The sequence below is a fragment of the Myotis nattereri genome (assembly GCF_964212035.1).
Source record: "Myotis nattereri genome assembly, chromosome: X".
Taxonomy (NCBI): domain Eukaryota; kingdom Metazoa; phylum Chordata; class Mammalia; order Chiroptera; family Vespertilionidae; genus Myotis; species Myotis nattereri.
The window spans coordinates 136,580,771-136,587,798 of NC_138078.1; positions in this window are offsets into that span (position 1 = coordinate 136,580,771).

Genomic DNA, 7,028 nt, shown 5'->3' on the forward strand with positions numbered 1-7,028 from the left:
CAGGTTAACAGTGGTGTTAGATTGTTGTCTTTGTCTTCTAATATTTTTCTGTGATGAATATGTAAATACTATTGTAATTATGTGAGGAATCCAATATTATATTTTAAAAGAAATTACTGAGTATACATAACTCCTCTTCTATCAGAGAAGAAACTGAGATGGGAGATTCTCTCTGGACAGGAAGAAAGAAAAAATCCAATCAACTACTACTATAGAAACTTTTTTTATTGTTTTAAAATCTTTATCTTTATTTGAAAGCTCCTTGTCCTCCTTAAAGATTTTTCAAGGCTATGTGCAAAGGAACACTAATTTATATAGTCAACACATTATTTTAGTAATTGAGTGTGTATTCCCCAAATCATGAGTCTCAGAGACAGAAGGGGTTTTAGTAATTAGTCCTACTCTGTCAAATGACCTAGGCTCTATTGCCATTTGGGGCCAGATAGTTTTTGTTGTGGGGGCTATCTTGTGTATGCTTTCTATCACCTCTGGCCTCTCCCCGACTCAATGCCAATAGCACAGCCCCCAATTGTGGCAATTAAAACGAAGTTGAGATATTGCCCTGTTGAAAATCACCAGCCTAGATGTCATTTATGTTCCTCGGGTGACAGAGAGCTCACCACAGCTAGGAACAGACTCTTCCAACCATGAGCTGCTGTTAAAGGTCAAACTTTCGCTCAACTGCAATCTGTCTCCTTCAGCCTCTGGTGCTGGTTCTTTCCTTGGGGCCATTAGAGAGCATGTCCAATCTCTCTTGCCTATGATGGTTCTGAAGAGATTTCAAGATAGCACCATGCTCTTTCTCCCATCATCCCCCACATGCTCCCATGTTTTTCTTCCCAAGTTGAACATTCCTCCTTAGGCTGTTCTTCACATGCCATGTTGGATCTCTTGTTTGTCCACATTTCTATGACAACTCTGGGTCCTTGGGTAAACACAATTCTCCAGGTGCTGGCTAACTGTGTAGGAAGAAGAGCTGACCACCTCCCTCCTCCAGAATATCCATTTATGTAGCCCAACATTCCTTCCTGGCACCATATCACACTAAGTCTCCATACTAAGCTATTGACCAAAATGCTAAAGGTTTGCATGTATGACACTGATCCCTTGGGTCACGCTTCCTAGCTCCTTGGTTCTGAGGCCCACCTGTTTGGCCAACATCTATCCTTCTCAAACTTCTCCAATTCACATGAAACTGGTAACTTTGCATGCCTCTGAAGACAGCAGGGTAGCTAGGGACATGTGTGTGCCATTCAAACTTTGTACTGAGTACATATATTATCTAGATACAATAAAGAAGCCAGTAAATAAATACACTGGATATACTTCACCTGCTTTGATTCATCCAATCCTTCTAGCCTGCCCTGACCCATTTGGCAATTTCTGATGTATATTCACTAAAAGTCATCCATAAGAAAAGTTGGAAAAAGGTAAGTCAAGGTTCATCAAAGCACATTTAAGTCAAGACACCAAGTAGTGACTTTTCCAGTTGGAACCCCAGGAACTCACACATTTCCTTCAAGAAGACAAGTAAGCCCTCTTTTAAGTGGTTGCTACTGCATATCTGGTTTCCTTAAACAAAGGCCCACCTGATTGATCACCCCACTTCCTTTTTTCTGGGGAGTTTCTAACTTCAGGGCAAGCTGGGAGAAATATCACTGCCCAAAAAGAAACTGCTACACTCAAGAGCAGCTCACCCCTACCATCAAGAAAGAATTCGACTCCTTCGCAAAACCCACACCACACTTGCCCTGTCCTCATGTGTGGGAGCATTTTGATTACTGGAAGGGAACAAACCTGTACTGCAGTATCAATATTTGTTAAATGGCTTCACTTATTTTAAGGCAGCATCAAGCAGTCCCAAAACAGCAGCAAGAATTGCACACACAATGACAATGGCAAATTTACTATGATTTAATTATAGAATAACTCATGCTACCCTTAACACAAATACAAGGGAACCTTTTTAATAGCCTGGAAGAGATAAAATTCATAAAACCTATTAAGTAGATGATTAGTTTTGAATGTAAATCACCTGCAAAAATTTCTTTCTAAAACACACAAAATTATGATAATTTAAGGCAAAGGCTGTGTAAAGGTCAGCCTCAATCCTGTTCCAACCATCTTACCAACATAAATCAATGGTTCTTGAATTTTACAGATACAATAAAACAAAAGCAGTTTACCACTGGCCTTTGCTCCTCTCTTTGCCCACATCCTAACTCTGGCTTCCTAGTAGGTGACAAATACACTAGACCTAGAGCCTTTTTTTCCCCTGCTGGCAATGGTGCACTGCTCCTCCAGCTTGGGCTTTGCCACGTGATTCTGTGCAGGCACCTGCAACTGGTTTCCAGGCAACTCACCCAGAGCCAATCCAAGACATGTTTGTTTTCTCCAGTCTGGGCACACCATCAGAGACCTGGGAATCCAGAGTCAAATAAGGGCATCTTTCCAAGACTAGCACCATTGGTTGCCAGTGCTCTTGATTGGGACATGGAATAACAGCCAGCAAACTCTGTTAGAAAGCAAAGCCCTTGAAGGTGGGCTCCCCGCATAAGACTGCCGATATTTCAGCAAACACTCGAGAGGAAAGTGGCACCTACCCCACCAGGTGGGCAAATGGACAGGGATGCCAGCAGGAGCTTCAGTAGCATGGGTAAGGCAAGTCCAGAGAGCATAGAGGGCTCTTACCCATCATGGCAACACTATGGGCAGCCCAAGGGCACCAATTAGTGACATTTCTCTCAGCTTCAAGTTCTCATGAGCAGAAGAGAGCCTGCCTAGAAGTGCCAAGGGGACACCAAGTGCATTGGGATACGGAGAGACTAGGCTGACAGCAGGCTCAACCTCAACAGGCTACACCTAAAGCCAACAAAGAAAATGGGTGGAGGTCAAAGGGGGTGACTGGGTTCTATTTCAACACTAGATCCAAGGCCAGAATTCAAGAGACTCCTCAGAGGAGCTATAACTTCAGATTGGACTTGGGCAAGGAGAAGGGGCAGAACCCAATTTGTGAATTTATACCCAAAGCCCCTCACATGGTGAGTTGGGAACCTGGCAGGCATCAGTGAGGTTGGTCCTAGTTGGGGTAAGAGCCAGCCCTTGTGATCGTTTAGAGAAATCGTGCCCTCTGTAGACTGGGTGAGGCTCCTTCTGAGTCACCTTGCTCATCTCTCAGCACACACCCAACATTTTTAAGTGATTAAAGATGAATGTAGGCTGGGCATATACCCAAAAGAATTAAAAGAAGAGACTCAGATAGTTGTATAGCCATGATCATAGCAACAATATTTGCAATAGTCAAAAGGTAGAAACAAACTAAGTGTCCATCAAGTGATGAATGGATAAACAAAATGTGGCCTATCCATACAATGTAATATCAGCCTTTAAAAAGAAGGAAATTCTGCAATATGCTACAATATGAATGAACTTTAAAATATTATTCTAAGTAAAATAAGCCAGACACAAAAGGACAAATAGTGCATGATTCCACTTATATGAGGTTCCTAGGGTGATGAAATTCATTGTGACAGAAAATAGAATGGTAGGAGCCAAGCATTAGAGGGAGAAGAATGAGAAGTTAGTGTTTAATGCGAACAGAGTTTCAGTTTGGCAAGAAGATAAGAGTTCTGTGGATGGGTAGAGGTGACTGTAGCACAACAATGTGAGTGTACTTATTGCCACAGAACTGTACATTTAGTAACGTTTAAGATGGTAAATTTTATGTTACATGTATTTACCACTTTTAAAAATGCATACAAAAATTTGAGAATTTCAGTTGAAAGATTAGTATAGGAAGGGTGGTGTAGTCATTACAATTGCTAACCAAGAATTGTAAATGACATGAAAAACCATGTTAATGTTATTTTAGATTTAAAAAGAAGCAGGATATGGATTGTATGTAGTAAAATTTCAGCTATGTAAAGATAAAAATGTATCTGTACATATGTATGTGGGGAAAAAATGGAAAAAAATGCATATGTCAACAGTGGCTGTATTCTTGAAGGTGGGCTTCATTTCATCATCACCATTTTCCACAATGAGCATGTGTTACTTTGATAATGCGGTGAAGAAACAGGATAAATCAAGTATAAAACCAAACCACAAAAAAATCAAAGGATTATGAATATTTATTCAATCTCCAGAATGAGAGAGGTCTCCAGGTTTAACAGGAAAAGACAGGGAAAAATCACATAGGAAAAGAACAATTTGTTTAATTACTTAAAAAGTGAAACCCAAAACCAAATTTAAAAGGCAGCTTCACATACTAGAAATACAGATGTCCAACAATCGTACAGAGAGAACATGATTAAAGTCTTTAATGAGCATAGAATTAGAAGGTAAAATAAAATACCACTTTTACCTATTATCATTAGGGGTGGGTGTTTGGGGGTTTTGTTGATTTCATGGTTTTTATTTGTATGCTTATTTGCTTTATTGTTAGCTTCACTGCCCTAAGGTAACAGGAGAGTGGGAAGAGTAGCAAAATAGAGAAGCTTTTGACAATGTGCCACTGAAAGACTACCCTAAGAGAGTAATTTGAAATACATAAAAATTTTACTCAAAAAGTTGTTAATCACAGCATTATTTGCAATACTAAAAATTTGGAAATAACTTAAACGTTGAATAACTGAAAGAAGGTTGTGTAGATTGATAAAAACTACACAATAAAATATATTCCCACCAGTATAAAGCATCTTTACAAAAATCTGTAGTAACCACATATAATAATTAGTGGGAAAAAAACCAAGAATACAAAATTGTACAATAAAGCACATAGTATGATGACAACCTTATACTAGTAAAAATTCACACCCCAAAAAAGACAAGATATTAAGTGACTATCTTGGGGTAAAATACTGATGCATTTTCTTACCTTTTACTATATTTCTGTTGTCCAATTTTTCTAATAATTACCACAATTTTGTAATCAAGAAAAAAAATACCTTTTTTAAAGTAAGGGGACCACAAGATTCTTTAGTGATATTCATTTCATCCCAAGATGTAGTCTAGAGAGTCACAAACCCTTACCCTCTTGTAGGTGGGAGCACGGGAGTAGGGTGTGAAGAATGACCATGAATGGATGGTGAAGGGGGGAGGGAAAAATCTAGGGGTGGATGGGGAGGCAGGGATTGGCAAAGGAAAGTGAGGGACCAGTATACAAACTGGTCAACCGAGGGAAGGGGATTTGGGAGTCAGGGAAGACTCTGACTGCTCAGCGGAGGTCTTTGTAGACCCAGTAGTAGGCACTAATGGTGTTCTCAAAGGGCAGGATTGAAGAGGGATTTCAGGAAGACACATGGATTCTTTAGGGACTGAGGGAGGAAAGAAGAGGGGTGGGTAAACTACTTGGGAAGGAGGTGAGAAGGGCTGAGGCGATGGCCATGGTAATGGAGAAAAAGAGGTTGATTGCCAGAGTGAACTCCCTATGCTATGCTTAAACCAAACATACTTCACTCACTCCTGGACATGGCTTCACAGGCAAACCCAGGGTAGAGAATCAGCCCATAGGAGGAACTTGCCAACAACCACGTGGATCCAGCTCAAATGCAGAGTTAATGTAGAGCAGCTCCATTCAATCTACATTCTGTCATGACAAAAAGGTTCTAGATCTGTGTTGTCCAACATGGTAACCACTAACAACCACATGCGGCTATTGAGCACTTGAAATATGGCAAGTGCAATTGAGATTCTGCTTTTGAAATGTTTATTTCATTTTAACTAATTTACAATTAATAGTCACATGTACTACTGGACAGTACACACATAGGGGTAGTGGTTCTCAAAGTGTGGTCTTTAGAGCTGCAGAGTGATTTGCAAGAAATGCAAATTCTCAGGCCTCACCCAGACACACTGAATCAGAACCTTTATGGGAAGGGCCCAGTACACTGGATTTTAACAAGCCCTTCAGGTGGTTCTCTGATGTACCCTCATATTTGTGATCCACTGGATTAGGACCATTCAAAATTATTAGGATCACTTGTTCTAGTTTTAACTGAACTATATAAAAGAAACCCTGGTCAAGTGAAATGGGACTTTCTACAAACCAAGTGAGTGGAGAACCATTAATAAAAGATGTACTGATCAGTGAGATTGTGAGACAACAAAGATGTGGTTTATCTAAACTAAGTCAAGATAAGGAATGTGGTCAACTTTGATATCTAAAAACTAGAAGTGGCTGCTCATTCCACTGTATGTTGGAGATATACAAAAGGAAACAAAAGTGGCTCTAAATTGGGTTCAGTATCACAAATAAACAAAAAGCAAACATAACTTGTGAGATGTTTTAGAAGAGTATGGCACTGAATGTGAAATGCGGAACTTCTAAAAAGAGAGATCTGTAAAGGGAGGCCAAGTAAAACTACAACCTAAAGAGAGCTGAAGTATTCTGAGGCTACACTCTCATGAAGCACTTCCAGCAGAGACAGATCAACATGCAAGACCCAGATGTTGCTTTAGTAATGCAGATAAATTACTGCCGAAACGGCATAGTTCAGCTTATGATTTAAAAAAAAATGCTGAATTTGGAGATTTTTTATAATAAAACTGTGCTTCAAGAAATAAAGTGAGAAAAAGTGATGAGTGTATGTATCATAGTCAATAGGAGCAACAAAGAATGTGAAATAAAACTGTGTTAAAACTTACTGAAACTGTAGAGTAGGAAATAAAGCTAAAAACACTGAAAATATGTCATGAGAAATTTACAGACTGGATTGTAAAAATTGTAGTGGAAGTGATAAAATCCATAAAGTGGATGAAGCATTAAAAGAAAAGGCTGAGGGAAACCGTCTACATGTGAAGCTGAGACTTCCACAAGAGAGAAGAGCTTCAGAATTGGGGAGATGAATAAGGCCTTCCCTCCTGAAGTAGAAATTGTTGTTGCCAGAACACTAAGTCACTTAATCACTTAGAAGATCGTTGTATTACCATATATACCTCTATTGTAGGCTATTTAGTAAAAAATAATTATAAAATTCTGAAATTTTACTGATTTGAAGTAATCTTTTAATATAATATCTTGCCTTTTT